Source organism: Ranitomeya variabilis, chromosome 2 (assembly GCF_051348905.1).
Source record: "Ranitomeya variabilis isolate aRanVar5 chromosome 2, aRanVar5.hap1, whole genome shotgun sequence".
Taxonomy (NCBI): domain Eukaryota; kingdom Metazoa; phylum Chordata; class Amphibia; order Anura; family Dendrobatidae; genus Ranitomeya; species Ranitomeya variabilis.
In genome coordinates this window covers 382,583,730-382,595,951 of record NC_135233.1, presented here as the reverse complement: position 1 = coordinate 382,595,951, position 12,222 = coordinate 382,583,730, and positions in this window count along the sequence as shown.

The window sequence follows — 12,222 nt, the reverse complement described above, 5'->3', positions numbered from 1 at the left end:
CCCAAGGGTAAAAGGAGAAACTGGACGAGGGACGTTGTTGTCCAATTTGTCCTGAGTACGCTGATACCTCATATGTGGGGGCAAACCACTGTTTGGGCGCACGGCAGGGCTCGGAAGGGAAGGAGCGCCATTTGACTTTTTGAATGAAAAATTGGCTCCAATCTTTAGCGGACACCATGTCGCGTTTGGAGAGCCCCCGTGTGCCTAAACATTGGAGCTCCCCCACAAGTGACCACATTTTGGAAACTAGACCCCCCAAGGAACTTATCTAGAAGCATAGTGAGCACTTTAAACCCCCAGGTGCTTCACAAATTGATCCGTAAAAATGAAAAAGTACTTTTTTTTCACAAAAAAATTATTTTAGCCTCAATTCTTTTATTTTCACATGGGCAACAGGATAAAATGGATCCTAAATTTTGTTGGGCAATTTCTCCTGAGTATGCCGATACCTCATATGTGGGGGTACACCACTGTTTGGGTGCACGGCAAGGCTCGGAAGGGGAGGCGTGCCATTTGACTTTTTGAATGGAAAATTAGCTCCAATCGTTAGCGGACACCATGTCGCGTTTGGAGAGCCCCTGTGTGCCTAAACATTGGAGCTCCCCTACAAGTGACCCCATTTTGGAAACTAGACCCCCCAAGGAACTTATCTAGATGCATAGTGAGCACTTATAACCCCCAGGTGCTTCACAGAAGTTTATAACGCAGAGCCGTGAAAATAAAAAAATAATTTTTCTTTCCTCAAAAATGATTTTTAGCCCAGAATTTTTTATTTTCCCAAGGGTAATAGGAGAAATTGGACCCCAAATGTTGTTGTCCAGTTTGTCCTGAGTACGATGATACCCCATATGTGGGGGTAAACCACTGTTTGGGCGCACGGCAGGGCTCGGAAGGGAAGGCACGCCATTTGGCTTTTTGAATGGAAAATTAGCTCCAATCATTAGCGGACACCATGTCGCGTTTGGAGAGCCCCTGTGTGCCTAAACATTGGAGCTCCCGCACAAGTGACCCCATTTTGGAAACTAGACCTCCCAAGGAACTAATCTAGATGTGTGGTGAGCACTTTGAACCCCCAAGTGCTTCACAGAAGTTTATAACGCAGAGCCGTGAAAATAAAAAATGTGTTTCCTTTCCTCAAAAATATTTTTTTAGCCCAGAATTTTTTTATTTTTGCAAGAGTAACAGGAGAAATTGGACCCCAAAAGTTGTTGTCCAGTTTCTCCTGAGTACGCTGATACCCCATATGTGGGGGTAAACCACTGTTTTGGCACACGTCGTGGTTCGGAAGGGAAGTAGTGACGTTTTGAAATGCAGACTTTGATGGAATGCTCTGCGGGCATCAGGTTGCGTTTGCAGAGCCCCTGATGTGCCTAAACAGTAGGAACTCCCCACAAGTGACTCCATTTTGGAAACTAGACCCCCAAGGGAACTTATCTAGATGTGTGGTGAGCACTTTGAACCCCCAAGTGCTTCACAGAAGTTTATAACGCAGAGCCGTGAAAATAATAAATGTGTTTCCTTTCCTCAAAAATATTTTTTTAGCCCAGAATTTTTTATTTTTGCAAGAGTAACAGGAGAAATTGGACCCCAATATTTGTTGCCCAGTTTGTTGTGAGTACGCTGATACCCCATATGTGGGGGTAAACCACTGTTTGGGCACACGTCAGGGCTCGGAAGGGAAGTAGTGACATTTGAAATGCAGACTTTGATGGAATGGTCTGCGGGCGTCACATTGCATTTGCAGAGCCCCTGATGTGCCTAAACAGTAGAAACACCCCACAAGTGGCCCCATTTTGGAAACTAGAACCCCGAAGGAACTTATCTAGATGTGTGGTGAGCACTTTCAACCCCCAAGTGCTTCACAGAAGTTTATAACTCAGAGCCGTGAAAATAAAAAATAATTGTTCTTTCCTCAAAAATTATGTTTTAGCAAGTAATTTTTTATTTTTGCAAGGGTAACAGGAGAAATTGGACCCCAACAGTTGTTGCCCAGTTTGTCCTGAGTACGCTGGTACCCCAAATGTGGGGGTAAACCACTGTTTGGGCGCACGTCGGGGCTTGGAAGGGCGGGAGCACCATTTGACTTTTTGAACGAAAGATTGGCTGGAATCAATGGTGGCGCCATGTTGCGTTTGGAGACCCCTGATGTGCCTAAACAGTGGAAACCCCTCAATTCTAACTTCAACACTAACCCCAACACACCCCTAATCCTAATCCCAACTGTAGCCATAACCCTAATCACAACCCTAACCCCAACACACCCCTAACCACAACCCTAACCGCAACACACCCGTAACCCTAATTCCAACCCTAATCCTAACCCTAATCCCAACCGTAACCCTAATCCCAACCCTAACCACAACTGTAACCCCAACACACCCCTAACCCTATCCGTAACCCTAACCACAAGCCTAATCTTAACCCTATTTCAAACCCTAGCCCTAATTCCAACCCTAACTCTAATTCCAACCCTAACCCTAAGGCTATGTGCCCACGTTGCGGATTCGTGTGAGATTTTTCCGCACGATTTTTGAAAAATCTGCAGGTAAAAGGCACTGCGTTTTACCTGCGGATTTAGAGCAGATTTCCAGTGTTTTTTTGTGCGGATTTCACCTGCGGATTCCTATTGAGGAACAGGTGTAAAACGCTGCGGAATCCGCACAAAGAATTGACATGCTGTGGAAAATACAACGCAGCGTTTCTGCACGGAATTTTCCGCACCATGGGCACAGCGGATTTGGTTTTCCTTAGGTGTACATGGTACTGTAAACCTGATGGAAAACTGCTTCGAATTCACAGCGGCCAATCCGCTGCGGATCCGCGGCCAATCCGCTGCCGATCCGCTGCGGATCCGCGGCCAATCCGCTGCGGATCCGCTGCCAATCCACTGCGGATCCGCGGCCGATCCGCTGCGGATCCGCTCTGTGTGCACATGCCATAACCCTACCCCTAACCCTACCCGTAACCCTAACCCTAGTTCTAACCCTAACCCTAGTGGAAAAAGAAAAAAAAATATTTTCTTTATTTTATTATTGTCCCTACCTATGGGGGTGATAAAGGGGGGGGGGGTTATTTATTATTTTTTTATTTTGATCGCTGTGATAGAACCTACCACAGCGATCAAAATGTACTTTGTAATGAATCTGCCGGCCGGCAGATTCGGCGGGCGCACTGAGCATGCGCCCGCCATTTTGGAAGATGGCGGCGCCCAGCGAGGAGACGGACCGACACCGGGAGCCTCGGTAAGTATAAGGGGGGGGAGATCGGGGCATGGGGGGGGGCGTCGGAGCACCGGGGGGTGACATAGGAGCAGGGGGGGAGCGGGCAGGAGGACGGGGGAGCGGAGCACAGGACGGAGGGGACCGGTCCCCATAACGGAGCACTGGGGGGGCGATCGGTGGGGTGGGGGGGGGTCACTTCAGGTTTTCCAGCCATGGCCGATGGTATTGCAGCATCGGCCATGGCTGGATTGTAATATTTCACCAGTTTTTTAGGTGAAATATTACAAATCGCTCTGATTGGCAGTTTCACTTTCAACAGCCAATCAGAGCGATCGTAGCCACGGGGGGGGTGAAGCCACCCCCCCTGGGCTGAAGTACCACTCCCCCTCTCCCTGCAGATAGGGTAAAATAGGAGTTAACCCCTTCACCCGATCTGCAGGGACGCGATCATTCCATGACGCCACATAGGCGTCATGGGTCGGATTGGCACGGGTTTTCATGATGCCTACGTGGCGTCATGGGTCGGGAAGGGGTTAATCTGTTCATATTTTCAAGTGCTATAACGGTTTGTTTTTGGCACAATGAGACGTAGTGTTATTGGCGCCATTTTGGAATATGTACGACATTAATCACATTTATTTCATTTTCTGTCATGGCACTCCTGCCTCAGTAGTTCGTATTTTTTTGTGTGGTGCCGCTACAGGTTTATATTACTAGACTCTGGGATTCCCCTACACAATAGGATCAGTAGAAAGTCACAGGATTATATTATGGATCGTTATAGACAGGAACTAGGGCTGAGCGAGCGCTAAAATGCTCGGATGCCTACAGGACCCTACAAGGAGGTCTGGGGGGCAGTGAAAATGTTCAAATGAATGGAAAAACAACATGGGGGGACCCCTGGAAGCATCTCTGACCCCACTGCTGAGAACAATGGGGTCACACGTTTACTCCATCTTAAGGACTGACAACAAAAACATTCAAAACAGACCAGAAATTTTACAGGGAAAAAAGTGAAGAAACATTCTGTCCTGTATAATGACTTGTATATAAGGCAAAATTTTAAAAGGATGAAAAAATTATTTAAGTAATCCAAAATTTACATTTTTATTTAAAAGAAATGGAAGTTTCATTGTAATTTATTAAGGAAGCAAGAAGTGCCAAAAATTTAATGGAAGATGAACTTACACCCTGTGTAAGATATAAAAGAGAACCTCATACACATTCTGTTCAAATTGTCATGTTGTGGTACTCCTGAACTCATAAAAGCTTTGCACACAATGCAAAGCCTGCTAAAAATTATAAGCAGGATCATCCATACACCCTTGAAGGCACCAACTGTAGTACCTCATTCAAATATTGTGAGCAAAGTGTAGTGGTACTCCTACACTCATAAAAGCTCTGCACAGAGTGCAAAGTCTGACATACTGTAAATTACAAAGCAGGGCCATCCATACAACCTTGAAGGCACCGACTGGCGTGCCTCATAAAAAACATTAAGAAGGTGTAGTTGTGGTACTTCTACACTCATAAAGGCTCTGCAGGCTGCTAGGGACAGCGTGAGCCACGAACCTCGGGACAGTGGGTAGCCAGAGAACCCCTCTGCACGAGTCCCCTTTTCCACCCTGGGAACCCCAAGATAGACATCGGGGGCACACTCTTCTGCAGGAGAAATTGGACTGAAACCTTTAGGCGGAGTGAGATGGAATCCAGATATACTGCTAGAAAAGAAGACGACCCCCTAGAACTAGAAGAGATAGTAAAAGGGATGTTCTTCCTATACTGAAGAACAGGGCTGAAGTTGTATCCGGTACCAGTGGGAAAGTTGACAACCCGTTGGGCCTTATCCTCTATAGCTGCCTGTAAATACTGCCATTGACCAAGTAAAAGATTGGTCATTTTTATGAACCTCATGTCTCTTGGAGTGATTGCTGCCCTGGTTCCAGAAGAGGGATTCCTGGAGTCCGAAGAGGCCTGTGGACCTGAAGTAAGTGAGATGCACCTCACACACAGCAGCAAACTGGGACTGAGACGCAAGTTGTCTGTAGGATGCCAAAGTCAGTGGGAACAGAACCTCGCCCATGACCACCTACACAAGCATGGAGTGTGTGTAAGGCTACGTTCACATTAGCGTTGTGCGACGCAGCGTCGGGCGCCGCTGCGGCGACGCATGAGTCATGCACCCCTATATTTAACATGGGGGCGCATGGACATGCGTTGCACTTGCGTTTTGTGACGCATGCGTCACTGCGGCGCACGCATCAGGGCACACAGGACGCAGCAAGTTGCATTTTTTGTGCGTCCAAAATCAAGCAAAAAAAGGACGCATGCGTCACAAAACGCTGCGTTGTGCATGCGTTCACATTTGCGTTGTGCGTTGCGTCGCCGACGCTGCGGCGCACAACGCAAATGTGAACGTAGCCTAAGCTTGCCAAGCTTCACAGTCGCCACCAGGTTGCGGCCATTATCACACACGAAAATGTCTGGTTGTAGGTTCAGCAGTGAGAGCCACAAATCTATCTGGTCTGTTATTTTTTTCAAAAACTGCCACGGTGTGAGGTTTGTCTTCTAGACAAATTAGCTTCAGCAGAGCCTGTTGCCACTTCGCTGAGGCTGATGTGGACAACATGCTCCGAGATAACACATTATTATTATTTATTTATATAGCACCATTAATTCCATGGTGATGTACATGAGAAGGGGTTACAGCAAAATACAAATATCACTTACAGTAAACAAAACTAACAATGACAGACTGATACAGAGGGGAGAGGACCCTGCCCTTGCGGGCTTACATTCTACAGGATTATGGGGAAGGAGACAGTAGGTCGAGGGTTGTAGTAGCTCCGATGGTGTTGACGTGGCCATGTGGTCATTACAGCCTGTAAGCTTCTTTGAAGAGATGGGTTTTCAGGTTTCTTTTGAAGGATCCAAATGTGGTGGATAACCGGATGTGTTGGGGCACAGAATTCCAGAGGATGGGGGATATTCGGGAGAAGTCTTGGAGGCGATCGGGTGAGGAGCGAAGCAGCGTGGAGAGGAGGTCTTGGGAGGATCGGAGATTACGTGAGGAAAGATATTGAGAGATTAATTTGGAAATATATGGAGGAGAAAGGTTATGGATGGCTTTGTAGGTCAGTGTTAGTAGTTTAAACTGGATACGCTGGGAAATTGGGGGCCAGTGAAGGGATTTGCAAAGGGAAGCAGGAGTGTAGCAAGGAGAGAGATTAATTAGTCGGGCAGCAGAGTTAAGGATGGACTGGAGGGGTGCGAGAGTGTTAGAAGGTAGGCCACAAAGGAGGATATTGCAGTAGTCGAGGCGGGAGATGATTAGGGCATGCACAAGCATTTGGTAGAGTGTGAAAGGGAGGAATAGGAGAAGGTTCAGGAACTGCTGTAGGAGGTGAAGGAAACCATGATAGAAGTAGGGCCAGCAGTCTTCGGCATCGGTAGCACATGTGCTATGCCAGGGTCTGGTGCGGCCCTGGCCTCTGCAATTTTCACCCAGTGTGCCGTCAGGAAAATGTAGCGACCCTGGCCACAAGTGCTTGTCCATGTGTCAGTTGTTAAGTGGACAATCCCAGTAAGTGCGTTGGCTAGGCACAGGTAATGTTCCTGGACACATGCTGGTACAAGGTGGTGAAGCCACACTGAGAGAAATAGAGGTGGCTGGGCACTTTTTGACTTTTTACTGTCAATGCCCTTATATATTTTTTTCATGTTGTTTATTATAGTGCTTTGGAACAAAGCACTATACTGTTATTCCACCGTGGTAAACTTCTTATTATAGTGCTTTGGAACAAAGCACTATACTGTTATTCCACCGTGGTAAACTTCTTATTATAGTGCTTTGGAACAAAGCACTATACTGTTATTCCATCGTGGATAACTTCTTCTTATTATTATAGTGCTTTGGAACAAAGCACTATACTGTTATTCCACCGTGGTAAACTTCTTCTTATTATAGTGCTTTGGAACAAAGCACTATACTGTTATTCCACCGTGGATAACTTCTTCTTATTATAGTGCTTTGGAACAAAGCACTATACTGTTATTCCACCGTGGATAACTTCTTCTTCTTCTTATTATAGTGCTTTGGAACAAAGCACTATACTGTTATTCCACCGTGGTAAACTTCTTCTTATTCTTATTATTCAGTCCGCACGTAATGCGGCCCGAACCGCTAAACTCACAGACTCCAGTGAGGTGTCATTTCGAAGCCAGCGTCCCCAAGAGGTGTGCTAAGTATTTTTCGTGCCGATCGGATTTGTAGTTTTTGCGCAATTTGTGTTTGAAAAAAGTCTTTCAATGCGTTTCAATAGAGAAATTTTCCTATACGTTTATAATGGGCTGGTTTCTGAGGCAATTTCTAAAAATAACTGCCACCTGGCCGATTAGCTCATTGATATGCGCAGTCAGACACAGTTACTATGCCAACGCCTATGAAGTCTACATCAGCTCACCAGGTCACAAGTTTTGTCAGATAATATCAGCTCTTAAAGTGACAGTACAGCACAATTCCAAACCACTATCTGTAGTCTTATAATTATTAGACTGTGGCCCGATTCTAACTCATCGGGTATTCTAGAATATGTATGTCCACGTAGTATATTGCACAGCCACACAGTACAAAGCGCAGAGCCACGCAGTACACAGCGCAGAGCCACGCAGTACACAGCGCAGAGCCGCGCAGTACACAGCGCAGAGCCGCGCAGTATAAAGCGCAGAGCCGTGCAGTATAAAGCGCAGAGCCGTGCAGTACACAGCGCAGAGCCGCGCAGTACACAGCGCAGAGCCGTGCAGTACACAGCGCAGAGCCGTGCAGTATAAAGCGCAGAGCCGTGCAGTACACAGCGCAGAGCCGCGCAGTACACAGCGCAGAGCCGCGCAGTACACAGCGCAGAGCCGCGCAGTACACAGCGCAGAGCCGCGCAGTACACAGCGCAGAGCCATGCAGTACACAGCGCAGAGCCATGCAGTACACAGCGCAAAGCCGCGCAGTATAAAGCGCAGAGCCGCGCAGTACACAGCGCAGAGCTGCGCAGTACACAGCGCAGAGCCGCGCAGTACACAGCGCAGAGCCGCGCAGTATAAAGCGCAGAGCCGCGCAGTATAAAGCGCAGAGCCGTGCAGTATAAAGCGCAGAGCCGTGCAGTACACAGCGCAGAGCCGCGCAGTACACAGCGCAGAGCCGTGCAGTACACAGCGCAGAGCCGTGCAGTATAAAGCGCAGAGCCGTGCAGTACACAGCGCAGAGCCGCGCAGTACACAGCGCAGAGCCGCGCAGTACACAGCGCAGAGCCGCACAGTACACAGCGCAGAGCCGCGCAGTACACAGCGCAGAGCCATGCAGTACACAGCGCAAAGCCGCGCAGTATAAAGCGCAGAGCCGCGCAGTACACAGCGCAGAGCTGCGCAGTACACAGCGCAGAGCCGCGCAGTACACAGCGCAGAGCCGCGCAGTATAAAGCGGAGAGCCGCGTAGTACACAGCGCAGAGCCGCGCAGTACACAGCACAGAGCCGCGCAGTACACAGCGCAGAGCCACGCAGTACACAGCGCAGAGCCGAGCAGTACACAGCGCAGAGCCGCGCAGTACACAGCGCAGAGCCGCGCAGTACACAGCAAAGAGCCGCGTAGTACACAGCGCAGAGCCGAGCAGTACACAGCGCAGAGCCGCGCAGTACACAGCGCAGAGCCGCGCAGTACACAGCACAGAGCCGCGTAGTACACAGCGCAGAGCCGAGCAGTACACAGCGCAGAACCGCGCAGTACACAGCACAGAGCCACGCAGTACACAGCGCAGAGCCGCGCAGTACACAGCGCAGAGCCGCGCAGTATAAAGCGGAGAGCCGCGCAGTACACAGTGCAGAGCCGAACAGTACACAGCGCAGAGCTGCGCAATACACAGCGCAGAGCCGCGCAGTACACAGCGCAGAGCCGCGCAGTACACAGCGCAGAGCCGCGCAGTACACAGCGCAGAGCCGCGCAGTACACAGCGGAGAGCCGCGCAGTACACAGCGCAGAGCCGCGCAGTATAAAGCGGAGAGCCCCGCAGTACACAGCGCAGAGCCGAGCAGTACACAGCGCAGAGCCACGCAGTACACAGCACAGAGCCGCGCAGTACACAGCGCAGGGCCGCGCAGTACACAGCGGAGAGCCGCGCAGTACACAGCGCAGAGCCGAGCAGTACACAGCGCAGAGCCGCGCAGTACACAGTGCAGAGCCGCGCAGTACACAGCGCAGAGCCGCGCAGTACACAGCGGAGAGCCGCGCAGTACACAGCGCAGAGCCGCGCAGTACAGAGCGCAGAGCCGCGCAGTATAAAGCGCAGAGCCGCGCAGTACACAGCGCAGAGCCGCGCAGTACACAGCGCAGAGCCGCGCAGTACACAGTGCAGAGCCGCGCAGTACACAGCACAGAGCCGCGCAGTACACAGCGCAGAGCCACCCAGTATACAGCGCAGAGCCGCGCAGTATACAGCGCAGAGCCGCGCAGTACACAGCGTAGAGCCACGCAGTATGCAGCGCAGAGCCACGCAGTATACAGCGCAGAGCCGCGTAGTATACTGTGCAGAGCCCCGCAGTAAACAGCGCAGAGCCGCGCAGTACACAGCGTAGAGCCGCGCAGTACACAGCGTAGAGCCACGCAGTATGCAGCGCAGAGCCGCGCAGTATACAGTGCAGAGCCCCGCAGTATACAGCGCAGAGCCGCGCAGTACAAAGCGCAGAGCCGCGCAGTATACAGCGCAGAGCCGCGCAGTATACAGCGCAGAACGCGCAGTACACAGTGCAGAGCCGCGCAGTACACAGTGCAGAGCCGCGCAGTACACAGCACAGAGCCGCGCAGTACACAGCGCAGAGCCACGCAGTATACAGCGCAGAGCCGCGTAGTATACAGCGCAGAGCCGCGTAGTATACAGCGCAGAGCCGCGTAGTATACAGCGCAGAGCCACGCAGTATACAGCGCAGAGCCACGCAGTATACAGCACAGAGCCACGTAGTTATACTGCCCAGTCACGTAGTATATTGTCCAGTCACATAGTATACTGCATATCCCTGTTAAAAAAAAAAAAGAATTAAAATAAAAAAGTTACATACTCACCTCCTGGAGCGGCCGGTATCTGATGGTTGTTGCACCTCCTAGAGCGGCCGGTACACGATGCTTGTTGCACCTGGAGTGGCCGGTACCCGATGCTTGTTGCGCGCTCCGGTCCCAAGAGTGCATTGCGGTCTCACGAGATGATGACGTAGCGGTGTTGTGAGACAGAAAGACGGAAGTGCCCTTAGACAATTATATAGTAGATTACCCCGCTCACCAAATCGGACCCCGAGGGGCCCGGCTCACCAAATCGGACCCAGAGTGACCCCGCCCCCTAAATCAGACCCAGAGTGACCCCGCCCACCAAATCGGACCCAGAGTGGCTCCGCCCACCAAATCGGACCCAGAGTGACCCCTTCCACCAAATCAGACCCAGAGTGACCCCTTCCACCAAATCGGACCCAGAGTGACCCCTTCCACCAAATCGGGCCCAGAGTGACCCCGCCCACCAAATCGGACCCAGAGTGACCCCACCCACCAAATCGGACCCTGAGGTGCCCAGCCCACCAAATCAGACCCTGAGGTGCCCAGCCCACCAAATCGGACCGAGTGACCCCACCCACCAAATTGGTCCCTAAGGTGCCCCGCCCACCAAATCGGACCCAGAGTGGCTCCGCCCACCGAATCGGACCCAGAGTGGCCGCGCCCACAGAATCGGACCAAAAGTGACCCCGCCCACCGAATCGGACCTAGATTTACCCCGCCCACAAAATCAGACCCAGATTGACCCAACCCACCAAATCGGACCGCCTGAGGGGCACCCAAGTGTGAAAGTCTTGCAGGGGCAGCCCGGGCACCATTCCAAAGCACTATCTGTAGTTCCTTCAGGAAATACCCATCTAGTTATAGTGCTTTGGAACAAAGCACTATACTGTTATTCCACCGTGGTAAACTTCTTCTTATTCTTATTATTCAGTCCGCACGTAATGCGGCCTGAACCGCTTCACTCACAGACTCCAGTGAGGTGTCATTTCGAAGCCAGCATCCCCAAGAGGTGTGCTAAGTATTTTTCGTGTCGATCGGATTTGTAGTTTTGGCGCAATTTGCGTTTGAAAAAAGTGTTTCAATGCATTTCAATACGGAAATTTTACCATACGTTTATAATGGGCCTGATTTCTGAGGCAATTTCTAAAAATAACTGCCAACTGCCACCTGGCTGATTGGCTCATTGATATGCGCAGTCAGACTCAGTTACTATGCCAACGCCTACGAACTCTACCATGACAGTTTTGCCAGATAATATCAACTCTTAAAGTGACCCACCCACCAATCGGATCCCGAGGTGCGCAGCCCACCAAATTGGACCCCGAGTGGCCTCGCCCAACAAATCGGACCCAGAGTGGCCTCGCCCACCAAATCGGACCCGGAGTGGCGCCGCCCGCCAAATCGGACCCGGAGTGACTCCGCCCGCCAAATCGGACCCGGAGTGACTCCGCCCGCCAAATCGGACCCGGAGTGGCGCCGCCCGCCAAATCGGACCCGGAGTGGCGCCGCCCGCCAAATCGGACCCGGAGTGGCGCCGCCCGCCAAATTGGACCCGGAGTGGCGCCACCCGCCAAATCGGACCCGGAGTGGCGCCGCCTGCCAAATCGGACCCGGAGTGGCGCCGCCCGCCAAATCGGACCCGGAGTGGCGCCGCCCGCCAAATCGGACCCAGAGTGGCCCGCCCACCAAATCGGACCCGGAGTGGCGCCGCCCGCCAAATCGGACCCGGAGTAACTCCGCCCGCCAAATCGGACCCGGAGTGGCGCCGCCCGCCAAATCGGACCCGGAATGACGCCGCCCACCAAATCGGACCCGGGGTGGCGCCGCCCGCCAAATCGGACCCGGGGTGGCGCCGCCCGCCAAATCGGACCCGGAGTGGCGCCGCCCGCCAAATCGGACCCGGAGTGGCGCCGCCC